General features: G+C 40.3%; 1 protein-coding gene across 6 annotated transcripts in view; it reads right to left on the reverse strand.

The window, feature by feature from the left end:
- The window catches only part of LOC109429892 (rho guanine nucleotide exchange factor 7), a 51,494-nt gene extending 40,407 nt beyond the window's left edge, over positions 1-11,087 (reverse strand). For 3 of the 6 annotated variants that reach the window (XM_062849194.1, XM_062849193.1, XM_019705885.3), the window contains exon 1: positions 10,348-11,087. The gene's annotated coding sequence lies outside the window, so the exon portion shown is untranslated. The remainder of the gene's footprint in view (positions 1-10,347) is intronic. The other 3 variants (XM_062849197.1, XM_062849196.1, XM_062849195.1) reach the window with 3 other exon arrangements.
- Positions 11,088-24,123: the final 13,036 nt, after the last annotated feature.

The raw sequence follows: 24,123 nt of genomic DNA on the forward strand, positions 1-24,123 counted from the left end.
TTCTATGCAAGCCCTATACCAATGAATCTGGCGAACTTAATCAGCATGTATATGCTGTGCGAGAAGCTTCTATGCCACCAAGTCATAGCTCCTTTCTCGGCTCCTATGTAACCACTAACTGAATAACATCTTGAGAAGGCGCTTTTTCAGCCTTTTCGCAGTTGTTAAATAATAGTTATACGGCATCCCCAAATTAAACGATTAAATATAATTAGGTTATGGATACCGTGACGCAATACATGTGGAACTGGAATTATCACTTTTAAAATTGAATAATTAAAGTACTTGCCGCTATTTGGAATCGAACTCACGATCTCCGTATCCACTGGTCCCGATGATGTCCTCGCTACCACACTGCTATATATAAATAACATAGAAAATAGCCCGTTTTGTTTTACTCCAGACAAGGCTTCATAATTGTGCCACAAGAAGCCTTACCCAACTTCATCTTGCTGCAAAAGCTTGTGAAACGTCAAACGCAATAATGTTTACATTGAACAAGCTGTGTGATTGTGCCAACAGATTCTTCTTCACAGCTTCTAGCTGAAAGAGTGTTCTTTAAACGGCTACGAAGCGCTGTTGTTTTGTGTTTTGGCAACATTACAAAACGTACTGTATAAAAGCAGCTGTTGTAGTGGCTGGGACTCTTACTCGATTTGCACATCTTCCGGAAAATCTTCCGGCATTGAATTAAAGTGCAATAATAGCAACCCAAATAATTTCACAGCACAGAGATGGATAGCTGTAAAGAATTTGTGTAGTAGCTATATATCCCGCTTAAAGTTTGTTTTGACAATAATGTTTACATCCGACAAGCCGTGTTGGTAAACCAACAGTTTCTTTATTACAGCTTCTAGCCGTAAGGAAATCGCAAAACGGCCTTTGAAGCGCTGCAGGTTTGGGGATTTGTCAGTATAACGAATTGTATTGTATAGTAGCAGCTGTTTTGTTAGTGGGGACTCCTATTCGATGTGTTCAAGTTTTCACATCTTCCGGGAAATCTCCCGGAGTTGGAATAGAGTGGAGTAAAGGCAGCCCCAGTGACAAGCAATGGATTTCTGAAAACCGAGTTTGGTAGCTGGATGTTGCTTGTTTTTCAGTCGTGTATTAGCTTATGCTTTATATTTGACTAGCTTTTCTTTTATTCAGCGTTGACTGCTTTTACTCGATGGTTACACAACAGAAAGCAAATGACTGAAGCTTATAGCGCTGAAAATGTTAGTTGGGATATGCTCTAGGAATTCATCCAAGAATTTCTCCAGAGAGTCCTCCAGGAAATTCTCCAGGAATTCATCCAGGGTTTCCTTCAGGTATTCCTGCAGGAATACCTACAGAAATTTCTTTAAGATTTTCTCCACGCATTCACGGTTCAATGATCAATCTCAATTTTTGATATTAAATTTATTTAGGAAAATACTTCAACTTGTACTTCATGCTGCAAACGGATCATTTTATGCGGTTTTGCGACATTTTATAATATCGAATCGATGTGAAAACATCGATTCAAAGAATTCGATTAAATCGGTGAATCGATTCTGCTGGTCCAACTAGAATAGATTCACAAAAATCGATGTCTCAGCCAAGCTTGCCCAATGCTAAATACTACCAGAACTCCTCCATAACTTTTTTGAAGTATTATCCCTTGATTCCTTTGGGATTTCTCCCGGGTTGCCTTCGTGGATTATTTCCGGAAACGCATCAGGAATGGCACCCATGATCTTTTCAATGAGTCCTCCCGAGATTTATTCATTTATTCTCCCCGGGTTTTCTTTTAGGATTCTTACAGATTCATTCTACGTAAACATTGTAACGTCACGCTATTATTTCCCATTTTGAACAAGCTTTTCGAACGAAAACGAACGAAATGTTCAAAAGATCATATTTACTGCAAATTTTACAAGGAATCCGAATATGCAAAAATATTTAAGGTTTACAGTCGGACTTAATGAGTTATAGTGGAAAATCTTACCCAAAAGGAGTCAAAACGTTGTATCGTCACGGTAGAGTGAGTCATTAATGTTTCAAGTACTACGTGTAATATATTGCTCAAAAAGTGTTATCTGTATCAGCAAAATAAAAAGACCATTTATTTCAAAATAAGAATTAAGATTTTTTTAAAGAAATTCTAAAACAAATACGCAAGGAATTCAGATATAAAATTACAAGAAACCCGATAGTTGTTCAAGAAAAATCTGTCAAGGGCCTCACCAATAATATTGATCAATGATTGTATGGGGAAGCTACTGGAAGCTTGAATGTATCACTACAGCCATCATAAATGTAGTGAAAGCTAATCATGATATTGCAGGACGTCTACCAAAGTTATAATTTCGATGAACCTCATTGGTATTGAGTTTTTTTTTAATCAGTCAAGTGATTTAAGTGTTGAGTAACAATTTCATTGTCGGTCAACTTATTTGGGTGAAATTGAATTTTTATTTACTAAATGCAATATCCACGAGACTGAGCTTCGACTAGATTCCCCTATCTAGACGAGACTGCGCCGAGAATCCAAACGGAAAGATTTATTGGGATGATGCCAAAGCTTGTGCTACTCTTCTCAATAGTTGAAAGAGGCGCTTTATAAAACGATATTCTCTAGGTGGTAGAGTAAAGTTCACTACGGTTATAGTTATATCTGAAAATTAGCGTATATTACTGTTGAAATTAAATATGTGATTGGAGAAGATTTAACTTAAAACTTTTTCACAATCATTTGGAATTTTATTCTCTGTAATAAACTAGCGCAGATTCCATACGCCGGATCTTACAGGACACTCACTGACGACATTTCACTAGAAAATATTACAAAGAATTGAAGGAGATCACGCGAGGTTCTAGAAAGATCCAAGCGTCCATTTGTTCACCCTGGCTAAACCGTTAAACCAGGTTTAAGTATATGGGTAAACCTGGCTTACTGGTTAAGCCGAGGTATCGAAATCGACCCCAAAAATTGATAATGAAGTCTAGAAAGTTCATATATACTATTTTATAGATTTTCACAATATTCTAGCTAATTGAATCAAAAAATGTTTTCAACACATCTGATCCCCAAGAAAGAACATAAATCATTGGCGCCAAAATGAATGAAATCCATTGAAGAATGCTGCTTAACGTAGCCGAAATCACACCAACGCAATGCATAAGCTGCAATTAATCTGGCTCTACGAAAAACAAATCCATGTGACGAAAAGGAAAAAAAAAATCTCAAAGATCGAGTCTAGCACCCTCACATAAACTCAAGTAGCAACGGGTCAAGCCTCTTCAGGTCGTTCGTTCATATCGTTCTCATCTGATGTTGTGGTTTCTATTTATAGTGGTCCCATACTACGGGAATCACTGCAAAACATAGGCAGATCTTTGACGAGACATTTTCCCAATTCGGCTTGCGGGATTTTCTTGATGTGTTCGGGAATGACTCTTTGTGTGTTCATCTCGTCGCTCCAATTTCATGACCATAAACGCCCCGGAGAGACCATTTCTTTAAGTGACTTTAGATCAATAAAATCGTTTATGTTCCGATTATTGGCATTCCTGAACGAACGATCATCTTCGCGCACATGGCAGACATTGCCGAGCAATCAATTATCTTTGTGAAATGTCTAGACTCACATCCCTCTGGCATGCCTGCCTGCCGAATGTACACGATACGAAATAATGAAAAACAAAACGTGCATCCCGCTTTTAAAAATACTCGTTCGGTCGTTTTCTTCACGCTGCGCCTAAATAAATTTCGTTCGACCTTGCCCTGAGCTGAGATGCACATTGTTGCAAAACCGAACCTTCAGCTTGTAAATACTAGATACACACGCGCCCCGTACATCTCTAAACTAAACATTTGTCCTGAATATCAAACAGATTTATTACATCGCACGTTGAGCTGGGGTGGGTAACTAGCTAGTGTAAAAAAATCCGTACGAAAACAAACTAAACTATATACAAACATAAACAACGGGCAGTTTGTAATACACGATGCCACAAACGGTAGGTGAGCTGATTCTTCGGACGTCGTGCTAGGATAGAAACACTAATTTTCATCCAACGAGGTGTCTTTGCCATAATGGTTCGAAAACTAGTAGTACACCTTAAACTGATGTGGTTACCCTATGTTTTTTTGTCTTCTGTAGTCGGCAAAGTGGTTTACGAGAATAATGCATCTACCATCAGTGTACCAGAAGTAGGTTCTTCAGAGATTAGTCTGAGAGTCCTTTCAGTGATTCCTTCAGAAATTCCTTCAGGAATTCCTACAGAAGTTTCTTTAGGAACTAATCCAGGAGTTTCCTCAGAGATTTCCTCGAGAATTCCTCCTGAAATTCCTTCAAGGATTCCTCTTGGAACTACTTCGGGTTGCTTACTACTTACTTTCAGTCCTGGGCACCGACGGTGGTGCCATCGCCTTGACCTGTGTCCAGGTCAAATTTCTGTCGACTTGCTTGATTTCGTTGTTGAGGCTGCGCCGCCATGAGCCTCTGGGTCTGCCTCTGCTGCGATGTCCTGCTGAGTTCCAATCTAACGCTTGCTTGCAGATGTCGTTTCCGCCTCTTCGTAGAATGTGGCCAACCCACCTCCACTTTCGCTCCCGACTTACTGTCGCTATCTGCTTTTGATGACATCAACGATGGAGCTCCACGTTGGAGATCCAACTGTGAGGCCACCATGCACGAATAGGAAGCAATCAGTGAAGTACTAGATTGAAAGTAGTGAACTGGATTTTTGTATGGTGAGATGATCAATTCTCCGTTTCTGCAAAGAAATACTGTAAACAGCGTGGGTTATATGATTTCTTGCCTAATTTGATGCTGTTTGAGCAAAACTTTGGGTAACTGTGTTGTTGAAGTTGCAAGAAATAAATAATACAACAACACAGTTACCCAAACTTTTGCTCAAATAGCATCAAATTAGGCAAGAAATCATATAACCCACCCTGTTTGCATCATTTCTTTGCAGAAACGGAGAATTGATCATCTCACCATACAAAAATCCAGCTCACTACTTTCAATCTAGTACTTCACTGATTGCTTCCTATTATAAACCGCAGGCATCTAATGGGGCACGTTCGGTGTAGTACTAGATTTGTAGTGATGAGCTGAATTTTAGTATGGTGAGAAGGTCAGTTCTCCGTTTCTGCAATGAAATGGTGCAAAAAGCGTGGGTATTATGATTCCTTGCCTAATTTGATGCTGTTTGAGCAAAACTTTGGATAACTATGTTGTTTATGTAGCAAGAAATGAAGAAAACAACAACACTGTTACTTCAGACTCTAGTTTAATTTAAAAACACTTCACTAATACTTTACTTTTGCAAAAGAAAATAAAAAATGAATAACTCTTTTAAAGAAAAACTAGAAAGGACGAGCAAATTCCTTTTAATTCTACTACTGTGCTTATCTTCGGACAGATAGGCCTATTTCGTCTGTGACTTACAGACTTCTTCAGTGTCAAGTGCTCGACTGAAGAAAACCTCGCATTCGTTGTGGTATTTATACTAGGAGTGTATGTGTAGGTACGTGTGTGGGTAAAAGTGTAGGTATAAAAATGTAGGTACAAAATTGTAGGTACATATTTGTAAAAAAGGGGGTGTATCTGCCTGTTAGAAAACAGGGTGTCAATAAGATACCTAAAGCTAGGAAAATTCCTACCGATTTGGTAGGTAGTCAATTGGTGTTTGTTGTGTTATTTTTTCCTGCCGATTTGGTAGGTTGACTACCTACCAAATCGGCAGGAAAAAATAACACAACAAACACCAATTGACTACCTACCAAATCGGTAGGAATTTTCCTAGCTTTAGGTATCTTATTGACACCCTGTTTTCTAACAGGCAGATACACCCCCTTTTTTACAAATATGTACCTACAATTTTGTACCTACATTTTTATACCTACACTTTTACCCACACACGTACCTACACATACACTCCTAGTATAAATACCACAACGAATGCGAGGTTTTCTTCAGTCGAGCACTTGACACTGAAGAAGTCTGTAAGTCACAGACGAAATAGGCCTATCTGTCCGAAGATAAGCACAGTAGTAGAATTAAAAGGAATTTGCTCGTCCTTTCTAGTTTTTCTTTAAAAGAGTTATTCATTTTTTATTTTCTTTTGCAAAAGTAAAGTATTAGTGAAGTGTTTTTAAATTAAACTAGAGTCTGAAGTAACAAGTTCTACTAAAAGCTCTAAAGTAATAGTAAAGTGAAAAAAAACAACACTGTTGCCCAAAGTTTTGCTCAAACAGCATCAAATTAGGCAAGGAATCGTAATACCCACGCTTTTTGCACCATTTCATTGCAGAAACGGAGAATTGACCTTCTCACCATACCAAAATTCAGCTCATTACTACAAATCTAGTACTTCACCGATCTGTCCTATTATCAAGACCTGCAGCCGTTGCGTGTTCTCCGCTGATACACACCAGGTTTCACTGGCGTATAGCAGCATATATTTCACGTTTGAGTTAAAAATTCGGATTTTGGTGCGTCGACTGATCTGGTTGTTTTTCCATACATTTCTTCAACTCGCAAAAGCAGCCCTCGCCTTCTTGATCCGTGCACCTATGTCGATCTTGGTGCCGCCATCGGCCACCATTTGGCTACCAAGATATTGGAAGCTTTCAACATTCTCCACTGATTGCCCAGCTACCGTAAAGCTGCAAGGGTTGACCGTGTTTACATCCAACGATTTGGTCTTGTTGACGTAGATGGTAAGATCTGCCGCTGAGGAGCGATTGGCAAGATCGCAATTTGAAGTCATTTAGGTGCTCCATGGTAATGGGCTGCCACAGCAATCCACGATTTGGTTTACGGTAAATCGCACCTACCAGGATCTCGTCGACTGCGATGAGGAACAGTAGCGGTGATAGTATACATCCTTGTCTCACTCCAGCAACGACCCGGATGGGATCGGACAAAGCACCGTTGTACAGTACTCTGCACGAAAATGCCCTGTACTGTGAGGCCGATGATTTTCTCAGGAAGACCCTTGCGCCTGAGGGCTTCCCACATGTTTCCGTGATTGAGACGATCGAAAGCTTTTTCGTAATCAATGAACACCAGGTAGAGAAACTCTTAGAATTCATAGATTTGCTCCAGCATGATACGGAGCGTGACATATGGTCCACACAGGATCGTTCAGCACGGAATCCTGCTTGCTGCCGTCGGAGAGTTGCGTCAATCTTCTCCTGTATCAGGTTTAGGATCACTTTGGCCTGTATCTGGTTTAGGGTCCAGTCGGCCGGAAATGTCGCGGTTTCCCATATGTTGCAGAATCATTGATGCAGTAGTTGTGCGGATACTACGGGATCAGCTTTGAGCATCTCAGCTGATATGCTGGGGCTCTGTACGATTTCATGCTACGGATGGCTGTTTCTATCTCCTGCACTGATGGAGCTTCGGTGTTGAATGACACGGGTAATGCGTCCAATTCTTGGCGGATCATGCTGAGGTGTTGATGGCGTGGCCGACACTTGAGAAAGGTGTCCAAAGTGCTCGAACCAGCGTTTCAACTGGTCAGCCGGGTCGATCAGTAACTGTCCAGACGTGTCTTTCACGGGCATCGTAGCATTAATTTTGGTCCCACTAAAGCGTCGTGAGACATCGTAGAGGAGACGGATGTCGCCGGTGTTTGCGGCTTTCTCGCCTTCGTCGGCAAGGGAGTCCACCTACGTTTTTTTGTCCCGTCTACATGAGCGTTTCACTTCCTTCTCGAGAGCCGAATAGCGCTGACGAGCTACGGCTTTGGCTCTTCGTGTTTTCGCTCGCTCTGTCGCGGCTTTGGCGTTCCTTCGCTCCTCTATCTTCCTTCAGGTATCATCTGTGATCCACTGCTATCTTCGGGTGCGTAGCGCACCCAAATTTTTCTCGCCGGTGGCGATGAAGGCGTTCTTGATGGCGCTACATTGATCTTCTACGCTTCCACCGTCTGGAACATTCGCAGCACGGTTCTCTAGCTCCTCGACGAAGGACCTTCGTTTACTTCGGGATGCCTAATGAAAATTTTCCAAAGATTCTTTCAAGGATTGCTCCAGAAGTTTCTTCGGTGATATCTCCAAGAGGATTCAGGGGTGCATCCGGATGTTCATTAGGAGTACCTTCAGAAATTCCCTCAGGTATCCTGCCAAAAGTATCTTCAGAGATTATTTCAAGAGGATTTATAAATGCCTCCTAGAGGTTCATCAAGAACTCCGTAAGAAGTTTCTTTCGGAGTTCCTGCAGGAGGTCTTTAGAAATTAGTCTAGGAGTTCCTGCAAGGATTTCTTCTGTAGATTCTTCAGAAATTCCAACAACAGTTCTTACAGAAATTAGTCCAGGAGTTCCTTCAGAGATACCTCCAGGAGTTTCATTGATACTTGCAGATGTTTATTCAGAGATTTATTCTGAATTTCTTCAGGGAATTTTACAGAAGACCCTTCAGAGAATTTTGTAGGAGGATCCAAGGATACCTCCAGGAGAATTCAGGGATTCTCCGAGAAGTTTATTCAGGGATTCCTATATAAGAGTTCTTTCTATGATTCCTTCAGGATATCCTTAAGGGATTCCTCGAGAAGTTCTTTTAGGGATTCTTCCAGAAGTTTTTCCAGGGATCGATCCTGAGGTGCTTTCAGATTGTAGATTGAGATTTTTCCAGGAGGACTCAAGGATGCCTCCAGGAGTTACATCAGAGATTTCTTCGGAAGCTCATTCAGCAACTCCTGCAGGAGTTCTTCCAGGGAGTCTTGTAGGAGTTGCTTTAATAATTTCCTTGGGATTATAATCAGGCATATCACCAGGATATTCTTGAGAGGTCTTTCATGGAGTTTTTACAAGGATTTCTATTAGGAATCCCTTCAGGAATTCTGTAGGGGATATCTCCTGCAAATCCTTCCTCCCCCTACCGGGAATGACTCCCTTTGCGAGACTTCCGTCGAGGATTCCTCGTGGAATTTTTTTCGGAAATTTCTCCTGGAATTCTTCCGGGTATTTCTCTTGGGATTCAATCGGGGATTCTTTGTAGACTTCCTTCGAGAATTTCTCCTGGAATTCTTTCAGAGATTCCTCCTGACATGCCTTCTCGGTTTCCCCCTGGAATTACTTTGGTGATTCCTCTTAGAATTCTTTCAGAGATTTCTTCTGGAATAACTTCGGGAATTCCTCCAGCACTTCATTTAGGGATTCTTCCTCGACTTCCTTCATAGATTCCTCCTGAAATTCTTTCTGGGATTTCTCCTGAAATTCCTTCAGCGTTTCCTCCTGGAATTTCTTTGATGATTCATCTTAGAATGCTTTCGGAGGTTTCTCCTGGAATTCTTTCAGGGTTTCCTCTAGGAATCCTCCTGGAATTCTTTCAGGGTTTCCTTCAGTGATTTCTCCTAAAATTCCTCCGGAATTCCGGAATTCCCTTGGAATTCTTTAACGGTTAATCTCCACCTAGATAACCATGATTCTATTTCAAATTAACAGTTTGAATATGGATGGACATACTTTTCTAAGAATTAATTTAATCGCATATCAATCCCACGCTTACTGAATTTGCTTTCCTATTCATGCAAATACAAACTGAAAACGTTATCTACAGTCATAAAAAAAAATCTCTAGAAGATAAATATTTGTCCCATGTTAATTTTACCACTTGCTCGACTGGCATAGTTCGTGTCTGTGACAGTGTGTATCCTTAACCTTTAGCTCAATGGTTCGCCGTTTGTTGCTGTTGTACAACACCCTGTCACCCACCAACCAACATCGATCAAATCAACTTGAAAGTTGAGAACACCGACGAGGCCAAACAGCGATCCAATTCAATACCGCATACCTCTTTTACGAGGAGACCTGTGCACCTGTGTCATAGCAGAGGGATTTGTTGAATCTCATTTGATTTGATAAAAAGGTACACACTTAATTTAGAATGCCGAATCTCGGTTTACAAATGCCGAGATTTGCACAGCCGAGTAATCAGGTAAATGTTTTGATGAGATCTCAGCTTATAAATGCCGAGAATCAGTATAGCACACCCTGTTTCTAAGCAACCTACCATCTTGTTAGCTGAGTCTCGGTTAAAATTCAGAAACCGAGATTTGCACAGCCGAGCTCGTGAAATAAAACTAAGTGTGTAAATCTTATCTGCTAGAATGTGACCACAATACTGTATAAAGGCTTTGGTTTTGGAATTAAATAGCAAAGCAATGATTCGAAAAGATCCACCCCAATCAATATCCTCCTCTAGACTCGCCGGTGGATCGCACATCGATAAGATTCGGGAAACGACGAGACTCTCTACATACATAGGTACTAGTCAAGCCGTAAAATTATGTCTTTGGGTATCCACAAAGGAGAAAAAAACTGAAAATATTTCACCGTTTTATAATTAGCAAACACTTACTTGAGAAAGACGGTGATAACGACGGTTGGCTGGCTGGCTGAGGGGGAGGAAGCAAAATGGGAAATCCGAAATGCTCCTTCGAAAGAAGCCAAGCGGTTGAAAGATCACAAACCGCTCGGTCTCTCTCCCTCCTTCTCGTTCGTGTTTGTTGTGTGTGGTGTTTGCGCTTGTCGAGGGCGGCGACTCGCGATCGCGAGGAACCTTCCGCGGCTGCTCCGCCGACTGTGTGATCTTTTGCGCTTCGTCTTCTTTGGCCACTTTTCTTCCGAGCGTGTTTGTTCTTGGCTTTGATTTTACCCTTTACGTTTACTTCCTTTTATGTATATTTATATTTTTTTAGAACTTATGTTACCAAAAAACTTTCACCCCAAGGCTGTCGCACTGATTTCTCGGAAAACACAAAGAAACCCAACACCAGCAGCAACTGTATCACAAACGATCACATAACCAGCACTGGGATATTTTGGCCGAATTTAGGCATATTTTCCACCGTCATTTTTTCCTCACGAAGCACACGACACCAGGGAAGGACCACACACACAATTCCGCCGCGTTCAGAACCTGTAACTTTTCCGACTGTCTAGTTTTCCGAAAGCTTTTTCACTGTTTTACCGCTGCCCGCAGAAAATATGCGGCTATTTTTTCGTCTGTTCCGCCGATGAGCAATGATTTTTTTTCTTTCGTCTCTGATGAACTGAAGTCTGCGAAAAGCCAGCCGCCAGTGTTCTGAATGAAATCGTCCGCGGACGTTCTGACAGATTTTTGTTGACAACGCGGTGCGGCAGTCGAACAATCAGTCGACATTCAGCCAATGGTACACTTTTGTCACAGGTTCGAGAAAGATGAAGCGCTATTTAAATCTGGCGTTCGATTTTAATAGGGCGTATGTTTGCTGTAATTCCTGAGCAGATTCGACCAATTAAATTCGATCGCCAGACAATCGATATAGTCTAACACGAAAAGTCTAGCTTCGTGTTCAAAAGAAATCGCTAGAAATCAATAAACTTCTTGGGCCATTCCCAGCAGGAATCTCCTACAGTGACGCCCGATGTAACTCATTCCGATGTACTAAATAATCGATGTAATCACGATTCCTATGTACGATTACATTGTTTTGGTGTAAAATCTTTTGTTCTTATGTGTACACCGTCCTGTGTAATATTCATGCAACCGACGTATTGATCGGGTTGCAGCAGTTCAGATGTAATATTATTGTCGTCGTGGTTGAAACCCGAAGATTCCCCACACCCGACAATCGAATGTTCTCAAAATCCATACGTGAAACCTAACGTCGGACGTAGTGAGCTGGACAGCGGACCTGATGGCCCTCTATCCAGCGCACTGTGCCCGACATACGTCCGACACACGGTTTAGGAGAAACATCGATAAACGCTGTTAGCAGTTCAGAACGAATTTCTATAGGCCTATCTTGATGTGGGGGATATTCCTTGCCTGAATCACTCAAGAAGTTGTTTTTCTCCGATTGAAGTACGCTGCTGCGAAGAAATGACATTTCAAACGGCAGTCACTGTAGACATTTTCTGCCAGGAATCGGTCAAGAATGTTCTTTGGCGATTCCTTTTGAATACGAAACTGGGATTTAAGCGCTGTTTGCAGATCAGAAGGAATTTCTCAGCCTATCTTTCTTCGATCGCAGTACGCAGTAGCGGAGAAATGGCAGTTACCGAAGAAAGTTTCTGCCAGGAATCACTCAAGAAGTTTCTTGAGCGATTCCTTTCGAACTCGTAATTGCGCTTTAGATGCAAATGAGTCATTTTACGAGGTGACAACGAGGGGGGCGACACTCCTGGGATGAACCATCATTCCCAAAAATCGCCAATAATTCCTTTCAGTGTAAGCTCACTTTTTCATTCTCATCCCATTCTAACCATTCTCACCTATTCCTTTCATCCCAAATCCATCCTCAGCTCATTCTTTCTCATCTTTTGTCATATTTTTAGTTCAGAAATGTCAGTTCAGTGTTTGTTTTGAAGGTTTTGAACGAGAAAAAATAAAAGAAACCGCAAGTCTCGGTCTCGGCGCAAGTGGAAAGATCGTGGACACATGATCAACGTCGATCTTCCGAAGGGATTCGAGCTGGTTGCAGTGATACTTAATCCGTAAGTTTCTGGGGTGAGGAGTTAACAGAATGTGTTTGTTTTATTAAGGTTTTATTTTTTCAGAACAGCTGGAATCTAGCTGCGGCTGCGGGTGCCAGCCGGTCAACATTTGCCAGAGGAGATCAGCAAAGGAAAACATTTATTGCTCATCATCACAACTAGGATCTATGTCATAGCCCGCTGCGTTCCTCGCCTTCTTGTGTAACCCGGATCTGTGACACGAACACTAATTTTGCAGGATTGTTTTTCGACATCCTTGCAATATGCCCTGCCCTCCTTTCGGCTTTGGATGCTGGGTTCGCCGTACAGTGCAGCGAGCTCCTCGGCGAGCTCGTGGTTCATGCTTCGCCGCCACACACCGCCGAAGATCTTAGCATACGTCACTCGAAAACTCCGAGTGCTTGCAGGTCCTCCTCGAGCATGGAAGGAGAAGGCATATTACCGAAGAAGGAGGTTAGCTGGAAACCCACCAACAAAGATGGATGATGAAGCATTGAGCTATAGCACGGTGAGTTAGGTTTTTATGATTACCACACGTAAAACATTTGAGTTGTTAGATTTATTTTTCTTTTTGATTGGCGTTACGTCCCAGCAGGGACAAAGCCTACTTCTCAGTTTTTTTTCAGTACAGTATTTCTTAATTAATAATAAATTAAGCTTAATCTGTTAATAATCAATTATTATCATTTACGACATTTCACCCAAGATTTTACCAAAAAGTGGGCATTCTTGTTGAATAAATAATCATGAATGAAATTGAATTTCATTCATATATCGCTTGGTAGGAACGGAAAAACTCAATGCTTAAGGGTGTCAACGGTGTCAATGATATGTTCATTACGAAAAGTTCCACGACTGATCGGGAATGTGTCTATTGAAAAAATATATTATTCATAAAATAGGGTGATTTACAAGCTTCTTCTTCTTATCGGAATTACGTCCTATTGAGACTTAGCCTGCTTCTTAGCTGTGTTCTTTAAGCGAAAACTTCCACAGCTCTTAACTGAGATCTTCCTCTGTCTGACCATTTTGCATTCGTATATTGCGTGGTGGAATAGGCATGGGCGTAGCCAGAAGGAGGCAAGGGGGCGTGCTATCCCCACTCCCCACAATTTAAATTTAATTCAATCCAACTTAAAATTGTCAGAGTTCCAGAAAAAAAAACTGAGAATTTTACCAAATAACAAGCTAGATTGATTGGCTGAATTTTGTGATTTTGATTCATGGAATACAAAAACAATAAGCCATTTTTTCCGGATATGCCGGAACCGCTCCCGGTAGTAAAAGAGAACAACCATGCTAAGAGCAAAAAACCGGTGATTTCTTTATGAGTTTCTCCAGGGTCACCTTCAGAAATTCCTAAAGGGACTTCTCCATGAATTTCTCTCCCGTGAATTCCTCCATGGACATTTTGCGCGGTTCCGATAGTGATTGTTTCAGGGCTTGTTCCAAGAAATGATACTGGAATTGTCCAACCATTACTTCAGATTTTTTTTATATATACCTACTTCATCCAGGATGCATCGACAAATTCCTCCAAGTATTTTCCCATAGCTTCTTTCAAAGATTCCAAAATGGATTCCTCCAGAGATTCCTTCAAGAATTCTTCTAGGGATTTCACCAGAAATTACACCGAGAATTTTCCTATAAAATCTTTAGAGCTTCCTCCGTGGTTGTTCCAATGCTATATTTCAAGGATTCGTTTAGGTATTTCTGCTGGTATTCTTTCAAAGATTTCTTTTAATTTTTCCTTGTATATTCCTTCAAAAATTCTGCTACAGTTTGTTCCAATAATTCCATCTAGAATTACCCGAAGTACGTATGTAGGAATTTCTTCCAGGAGTTCTTTCAGAAAATTTAACTAGATATTATTCCAAATGAATCCAGGAATTCCTTGAACATTTTGTACAAAAAATCCTTTAAGAGCCCATCAAGGGATTTCTTAAAAAAAATCGTCCTCCTGGGATTTCCCCAGGGGTTCTTCCAGAGTTATTTTTGGGAATTCCTGCATGTATTCCTCCAGAAATTGCTGCAGGGATTCCTCCAGGAATTCCCTTAAAGATTCCCCTAAGGTTTCTTCCAGGAATTGCTTCAGATATTCCTCCAAGAATTCCTTTAGAGATTTATCTAAGAATTCCTAAAATTCCTTCTAAGATTGCACCAGGAGTTTGTCCAGAAGTTCGTCCAGGCATTCCTCTAGGATTTCCTCCAAGAATTGCTTCAGTGTTTCTTCAGGATATTCTCCAGCGATTTCTCCAAGAACTCTTCCAGGGGTTCCTTCCGAAATTCCTTAAGGAATTGGCTTCTTTAGCGGTGTTGGGAAAATTCCATATTCTGAATCTGCATGCCAAACTGAGCCGAAATCCAAATTTTCATAAATTTTGGTAGCCGGGAATCTATTTAAAAATCAATGTGAAGTTTGTATGGGAGCGATTTGTCGAATCACCCCTCGTCGCATTTTGTACTGCGCGGAGCTGTCAAGCAGTTGCCCAGCTGTCAAAAGGTTATTTCATAAAATCTCCCATTGATTTTAGGTATCAAAATAAAGTTCTAAAAATCTGAAAAAAATCATAGTGGCTCAGATCAATAATTTATTCTATTAAAAATCATAGTGGCTCATAAATCAATAATTTATTCTCAATTTAAAAACCCAATTCCTCCAAGAATTCCTCAAGAGATTTCTTCAGAAATATATCCATGGATTCCTTCAGGAATTCCTCCTAGGATTCCTCCAGAAATTTCTCCGTAAGTTCCACCATGGAAACCTCCAGGGGTTCCACCAAGGATTCCTCCAGAAATTAAGCTAGGAATTCCTCCAGGACTTTCTCAAGGAACTTCTTCAGAAATTTATCCTGGCATGTCTCATAGAATTCCTCTGGGGGTTCCTCCAAGAATTTTTCCAAGAATTCATCCAGGGATTACTCCAGGAATTTATCCCGGAATTTCTCCAGGGATTTCATCAGGTATTCGTCCAGGCATTCTTCCAAGAATTCCTTTAGGGATTTCTCTAAGAAGTTCCACCAGGAATTCCTCAAGAGATGTTTTCAGAAATTTTTGGTTCCTCGAGCAATCCCTCCAGGAATTCTTTCAGAGATTCCTCCAGGAATTCTTTCAGAGATTTCTTCAGGAATTCTTGCAAAGATTGTTCCAGGAATTTCTCCAGAGATTCCACCAGATATACTTTTAGATATTCCTCTAAGGATTCCTCCAGGTATTCATCCCGGAGTTCAGACAGGGTTTCCTGCATGGAGTTTCAAGGGATTGTTCCAGGAATTCCTCTAATGATTTCTTCAGAATGCACCCAAGAATTTCTCCAGGATAACTTGAAGATTTTTTTAATTACCTAAAGGATTTCTACAGGAACCTACAGCATTGTATTAGATTTGTATTAGAATTCTTCAAGATAATCTTCAAGATTTTTTTCGGGGATTCACCTAGGGGATTTTTACAGAGATACCTTGAAGAGTTTCCTCCAGTGAAAGTGGTGGTTTACCGAGCATTTCAGATAAATATGCCGAAACCTTGGTCGAAACATACCTACAATCACCAATGTTCCATTTGATAACAGCAGGTTTGCGTTAAACCGTTGAAGGCGCATTTAAGTGTCACAAAGGAGATATGTTTCAGGGATATAGCACGATATAGTGTCCTTTGTGAAGATTGTAGAAAAAATGTTAAGTTCGCCTAAAAAGTTTTTAGGCTTCTGAATTGAGATACATATACCTTAGACAAATGAGGCAAACGATTGTCAGGCTATTCAAATATTTTTAAATGACAAATACTAATACACGGTACAATATTTTTTTTCTTTTTATTACTCGATGTTATCCAGGTTAAACCAGCGAATCGGCCGTTGAGGGCATTGACACACGATGTTGCTGCACAGGCTCAAATCTTTCGCTGCAACGTGCTCCCGTATCAGCAAATACATGATATTTAGAAGTGTTTTTCTTGTTGTTCTTAATAATAAAACATTTGGTGGTGGGGTGTTGAGTTGGGTTGGGATTTATCCGAAAATAGTGTGTGCGACCATTGGGACTTAGACAGGGGGTTATATCTAGGCACTAATTTACGCTTATATCACGCTCTAATTTAGCAATTTTTATACCAATCATCTTTGTACCGTATCTCAATGAGTGGATTTTTCCTAAGAATTATGAAGTAGTTCTTCCAAATATTCTAAATATGTCACTTAAAATGTTCACGTTTAATTTAAATTGTTAAGTTTGCATTGGTTTATCTTGTAGTCTTAGAGATTTTCGTCAAAGTAATTCTATTTCTTCAAGAAGGTTCACCATGTCCTCTTGAATTGCTAGGTTATGCACAAACGAGCACTTCAAAATAGATCACTATTGCTTTGCAGTATTCAGAAGTTCATTTGATATTTTTGCAACTAAACTACAAGTCAGAATTCGTAATTAAGAAGGTTTACCAAGTCCTCTCATATTGCTAGGTGACTAGTAACCTGCACTAGCTTGCAACTAGTCAGAATTTGTAGTTTAAGAGGTTCACTAAGTCCTCTTAAAGTGCAAGGTGACGCACAATACGAGTAATTGTAATTAAGAAGGTTCACCAAGTCCTCTCATATTGCCTTGTGACCCACAATTCGAAATTGCTTTGAACTATTTAGTAGGCTACGAGATATTCTTGCAACTATTCTAAATTTTCCGTTTATAAGGTTCACTAAGTCCTTTTAAACTGTCAGGTGACGCACAATACGAGATCTTTAAAGTAGGTCACTGTTGCTTTGCCAGTATACATTTGTTCATGAGATATTCTAGCAACTAAACTACAAGTCAGAACCTGTAATTTAGAAGGTTTACCAAGTCCTCTCATATTGCTAGGTGACTAGTCACCTGCACTAGCTTGCAACTAGTCAGAATTTGTAGTTTATGAGGTTCACTAAGTCCTCTTAAAGTGCAAGGTGACGCACATACGAGTACTTCAAAATAGGTCACTGTTCCTTTGCCAGTATACATTTGTTCATAAGATATTCTAGCAACTAAACTACAAGTCAGAACCTGTAATTTAGAAGGTTTACCAAGTCCTCTCATATTGCTAGGTGACTAGTCACCTGCACTAGCATGCAACTAGTCAGAATTTGTAGTTTAGGAGGTTCACTAAGTCCTCTTAAAGTGCAAGGTGACGCACATTACGAGTAGTTGTAATTAAGAAGGTTTACCAAGTCCTCTCATATTGCCTAGTGACCCACAATTCGAAATTGCTTTGAACTATTTAGTAGGGTACGAGATATTCTTGCAACTATTCTAAATTTTCCGTTTATAAGGTTCACTAAGTCCTTTTAAACTGTCAGGTGACGCACAATACGAGATCTTTAAAGTAGGTCACTGTTGCTTTGTCAGTATACATTTGTTCATAAGATATTCTAGCAACTAAACTAAAAGTCAGAACCTGTAATTTAAAAGGTTTACCAAGTCCTCTCATATTGCTAGGTGACTAGTCACCTGCGCTAGCTTGCAACTAGTCAGAATTTGTAGTTTATGAGGTTCACTAAGTCCTCTTAAAGTGCAAGGTGACGCACATACGAGTACTTCAAAATAGGTCACTGTTCCTTTGCCAGTATACATTTGTTCATAAGATATTCTAGCAACTAAACTACAAGTCAGAACCTGTAATTTAGAAGGTTTACCAAGTCCTCTCATATTGCTAGGTGACTAGTCACCTGCACTAGCATGCAACTAGTCAGAATTTGTAGTTTAGGAGGTTCACTAAGTCCTCTTAAAGTGCAAGGTGACGCACATTACGAGTAGTTGTAATTAAGAAGGTTTACCAAGTCCTCTCATATTTCCTGGTGATCCAAAATTCAAAATTGCTTTGAACTATTTGGCTTCGAGATATTCTTGCAACTACACTGAAGTTTTTTTTTACGACGGTAATGGTCCCGCGTAAAAAAAACCGCGTTATTTCAAGACCCGTCGTAAAAAAAAACCGCGTTATTTCAAAAAACGTCGTAAAAAAAGTCAAGTCACGTTAGATGTGGTGCTGACTATTTTACGCGTGTTTTTGAAAAAACGCGGATTTTTTTTACGACGGTTTTTGAAATAACGCGGTTTTTTTTACGACGGGTCTTGAAATAACGCGGTTTTTTTTAGGACGGACCGCGTAAAAAAAAACCGCGTAAAAAAAACTTCAGTGTAGCCTAAATTTGCCGTTTATAAAGTTCACTAAGTCCTTTAAAATTGCTAGGTGATGCACAATAGGAGTTCTTTAAAGTAGGTCACTGTTGCTTCGCCAGAATACATTTGTTCATAAGATATTCTAGTAACTAAACTACAAGTCAGAACCTGTAATTTAGAAGGTTTACCAAGTCCTCATATTGCTAGGTGACTAGTAACCTGCACTAGCATGCAACTAGTCAGAATTTGTAGTTTATGAGGTTCACTAAGTCCGCTTATAGTGCAAGGTGACGCACATTACGAGTAGTTGTAATTAAGAAGGTTCACCAAGTCCTCTCATATTACCTGATGATCCAAAATTCAAAATTGCTTTGAACTATTTAGTAGGGTACGAGATATTCTTGCAACTATTCTAAATTTTCCGTTTATAAGGTTCACTTAGTCCTTTTAAATTGCCAGGTGACGCACAATACGAGATCTTTGAAGTAGGTCACTGTTGCTTTGCCAGTATACATTTGTTCATGAGATATTCTAGCAACTAAACTACAAGTCAGAACCTGTAATTTAAAAGGTTTACCAAGTCCTCTCATATTGCTAGGTGACTAGTCAGAATTTGTATGTTAGAAGATTCACTAAGTCCTCTTAAAGTGCAAGGTGACGCACAATACGAGTAGCCCCGCACGACGGTAATTGTAATTAAGAAGGTTCACCAAGTCCTCTCATATTACCTGGTGATCCAAAATTCGAAATTGCTTTGAACTATTTAGTAGGCTACGAGATATTCTTGTAACTAGTCTAAATTTTCCGTTTATAAGGTTCACTAAGTCCTTTTAAATTGCTAGGTGACGCACAATAAGAGTTCTTCAAAGTAGGTCACTGTTTCTTTGCCAGTAAACTTACATTTGTTCATGAGATATTCTTGCAACTAGGTAGTCAGAACTTGTAATTAGGAAGTCTTCTCATATTGCTATAGGTGACGCACACTATGAAATTGCGTTGAACTGAACTATTCAGCAGTCTACGAGATATTATTGCAACTTGCCTGAATTTCCCGTTTAGAAGGCTCACCAAGTTCTCTTAAATTGCTTGGTGACGGACAATATGAGAGCTTAATAAAAGATCACTATTATGTACTTTGATGTATTCATTAGTTTATTAGATATGCTTGCAACTAGTCAGAACTTGTTGTATAGAAGGTTCACTAAGTCCTCCTAAGGAGTCCTAAGTTGCTTGGTGACGCAAAATACGAGTACTAATAGAAAGTCACTATTACTTTGAAATATTCACGAATCCACTTTTGAACGTAAATCGTTGCCATTCCCGCTTACGCTGGCAAATTATGAAGGGATACGGATTCGAACATATCAAATACTATCAAAGGAGGAAAGGTACGTTAACAAGAATGATTCAGTATAAGTTGCACCTCAAGAAAAAAAAATATTTAGTAGCATCCAACGGCTGAATTGTAGGTTATTTTTTTGTCCTTAATCACGAGATTTTTAACCTATGACAAGTTCATCTCAATGACCACGATAACACTTCCCTCCCGAAGGAAGAACTCACATTTTGTTAGTATGTCGGGAGCTGGATTGTCACGTGTTTAAAACACTACACCAGATCCTCTCCGCATAGGTTTAATTTTATTTATATTGAAGAGATTTACATCGACAAAAACATGTAGAAATATCTCAATCACATGCCGGATCCCGCCAATCCGTTCGGTATGGGTTCAGTCGATCGGTAGCAAACATCATGTAGCAGCTCGCAGGCCTGCAAATGAATCGTTTTGGCCACGCTGGTACTATTTCGGCGGTGAAGCTAATCAGAAGAATCATTTTTCGGACGGACACTCGCGTCAACAGGGCCACCAACTGTCCGAGCGTCTGATTTGCTTGTTTTATCGGTTCTTCAGCGCTGCCACAATGCGACATCCTTCTGCATGGCTAGCCGTGGATTGATAGCGATCAGATCAGCAGTGTACAACACAACGTACACGGCATCGGAACTAAGCTTCTTAAAGGAGGTCAGCTCCTAGCGGGTGCAGAACGTCGATCGACGGGTCAGCTTACCGGATATCTGTATGCCGCGGTGAATAGTTTGGATGACATTTGTAATTTTGTAATTTGTAATTTATTTAAGTAAGTACGATAGCCTGCTAGTTACAAAACTTTTGCTCAGGTCACATTTTGTGGGTGTTGTGACTGATGTTGGTTGGGGTTGAGAGAATCGGTGCAGGCTCCGGCGGGAGGTATCTATCCACATATTTGTCGCACATATTGAGGGCCCCATCCAGGCGACCTGTTGATTAGTTCAGGACTCCCAGGTCTTTCATCGAATTTGCTCGGCGCAACACTGGTTTATCAGGCGATCCGACATACTCTCTTCGCATCTGGTTTCTATCATCTGTGAAGAAAGATACATTGAGAAAATCGTCTGTTCGACATAATACATGCTCTTACACATAAAATTATCCATATTGTGCAGTGGCCCTTCGATGAGCTTCGGCCGGACGTAAGGAATCCTCCGTCAATCCAATCCATTACTCTCCTTGGGGTAAACTCTACCGCCGAACCACGATTGGACTCCATCGGCGGGAGTCCGAATTTTGGCGCTGCCCAAACAAAACAACAATAAAAAAAAACAGCATAAACAACTTTTGACAGCTCTCATCATTCGTGACAATTTTCATTCCGTTTTGGGTTCGTTCAAATATTACGTAACGCTGAGGGGGGAGGGAGGGGGTCTAGCACTCTGTTACGCTTCATACAAAATTTCAAAATCTTCCATACAGAAGTTGTTACGTGGGGGAGGGAGGGGGTCTAAAGTTGTCAAATTTTGCGTTACGTAATATTTGAATGAACCCTTTATTCCAATCTATTTTTTTCATCTTTTCATCATTCTCATCATCCTCCGCCATCCTAAACTCACTCTCGTCACTCTCAAATCATTCTCATCATTCTTTGCCATACACACTCATTCCAAGCCAGGAAAATTTCATCCCCGCGAGTGTCAGCCCCTCGGGTGACAATACATTGTTGAGGATGATTTGAAAAATATAAAATATTTAAATATTGATTACATACACACTTAATTTAATTTGCCGAGGCCGGCAAAATAAATCGCCGAGAATCCAACAGCTGAGAGCTCGGTAAAAATCTCGGTAAAAGTTCAACTTGCCAACTAGCCTGCAAACTTGACAAATATCAACTGTCAAACTTTGACGAGTGCTTCGGTAATACATTGTTGGAATGTTTTTGCGCTAATTATAATCCTGTCTATTTTTGGCGAATGTTATTGGTCTAGTCGGTGTTTACCGACAAAATTCCACCCAGAACACTTGTCTAGAATCTGTATGAAGGGATTTTTTGCAATCGTATAATGACAGTTTGATTCCATACCGCAAAGTTGGATTTCTATGTTGTGCCCATGTGTGCCGGATTGTGCCGGCATGTGTGCCGAGATGTGCCGGCATGTGTGCCGGGCACAATGTGCCGAATGACTAACCCCTTGTTCGGCAAACATTATTACCGAAATTCAGTAAATGTTTGTTTTCTTTCATGCTTATTGATAAGAAGAAAAATAAAACAAAAAATATAATTACGTTAACAATTTTATTAAGGGTTGATTCATATATTACGTAACGCAAAGTTTGACTATTTCAGACCCCCTCCCTCCCTCACGTAACAACTTTTGTATGGACGATTTTGAAATTTTGTATGAAGCGTAACACAGTGCTAGACCCCCTCCCTCCCCTCATTGTGTTACGTAATATTTGAATGAACCCTAACGCAAGCAAAAAACGAAAAATATACATTTTCTGGATTTTTTTTCTAATTCGAAATGGTTTCTTCATTTAACAAATCACAATGATAAAAACACAATTTCACACTTCTTCCGGGATCACTTCCTCCTACGCTCCTACTCCTCGTACGCTTCCGCGTGATGGTGACGTTCTCGGCGTGAATCGCGTACAGGCGGTGTCCTCGAACACTCCGACGGTCCGACCAGGTACGATTCGCTTGCTTCCTGCAGGGCAGCAACGGTGGCACATTCGAAGCGCAGATCCGTCTTAAAAACACGTACCGAGCGCTGGAACAACAACGGACTTTTGGTAGCGACGGATTTTTCGTAGACGTTCCGACTGGTAAAGATGCGGCTCTACCGGTCGAGAGAGCACTTTTGCGGGCGGCCTTTATTCCGATGGTTTGCTTGTACGGACCATTTTGTTTTTGGGCTACTAGCTTCTGCTGGTTAAGTCCGGCAGCAAACACACTGGCACGTTTTTGGAGCGAGAATCCGGCACTCTTCCTGCTACGCTCCATCTTCAAAATAACGAACTGAAAAGAAAATTAGAAGAGGCATTAATAAGTGAGTTAATAAGTAAATGAATATTAATAGCAGAAGCATAAACAGCATTAGTTTAAAGCGAGTTTAGTTGTTTTACTTACGAGAATCATTTCAGCTTCAAAAATCCTTGTTCCTTTCCTTTTTCTAAGATGGCAGCCGGCAACGCGGTTTGTTTTCACTTTTGACAGATGCACTTTACCGAAATTTAGCAACACAGTGTGTATAACGCATGAGCGAACAAAGGAAAAATACAAAGCTTTCTTTGTCTGACTCTTGCAGAACCGTCAGAGTTACCTGAGAATTGTCAAACCGTGTAATGCAGAAAACTAATAATGCCAATAATTTGGTTCTTTTGAGTATTCAGATCATTTTATAATCGGCTTCTCCGTGTAAAACGAGGTGAAAAATTCATAATTTTGGTGGCGGGGAACTATTTTTATCATTTTTATAAAACATTTAAAGTTTGTATGGGAGTTTTTTTTGGTTCGGGGAAAACTGTCATTTTATTGAATGAACTGTCATTCAATCCACAGAAATTTAATTTGTTTTGTTTATCTAACCAGAAAAACAAAGAAATAAGATTCTGCAATGAAATGGTGCAAAAAGCATGGGTATTAGGCCGTTCGCAATGCTGTTTTATTTTGTATGGCGAGTTTTAAAAATTTTAAAACTCGCCATACAAAATAAAACAGCATTGCGAACGGTCTTATGATTCCTTGCCTAATTTGATGCTGTTTGAGAAAAACTTTGGGCAACAGTGTTGTTGTTTTCTCCATTTCTTGCAACATAAACAACACAGTTATCCAAATTTTTGCTCAACTTGGCTCAAACAGCATGAAACTAGTCAAGAAATCATATAAACCCATGCTGTTTGCACCATTTCATTGCAGAAATGGAGAACTGATCATCCACCATACAAAAATCCAGCTTACTACTTTCAATCTAGTACTTCACTGATTGCGTCCTATTGACCTTCTCACCATTGATTGATGCACCAAGCGAAAAGAAGAAGAAGTTTTGACATCCAAGCGGTGTGCCGTCGATTAGATCCTCGTCGCTGATTGGTCGATGAATGTAAACGGCACACCGCTTGGATGTCAAAACTCTTCTTCTTACCGCTTGGTGCATCAATCAATACTAAAATTCAGCTCATTACTACACTCAGAATAAAG

This window comes from Aedes albopictus, chromosome 2 (genome assembly GCF_035046485.1).
Source record: "Aedes albopictus strain Foshan chromosome 2, AalbF5, whole genome shotgun sequence".
Classification (NCBI taxonomy): Eukaryota; Metazoa; Arthropoda; class Insecta; order Diptera; family Culicidae; genus Aedes; species Aedes albopictus.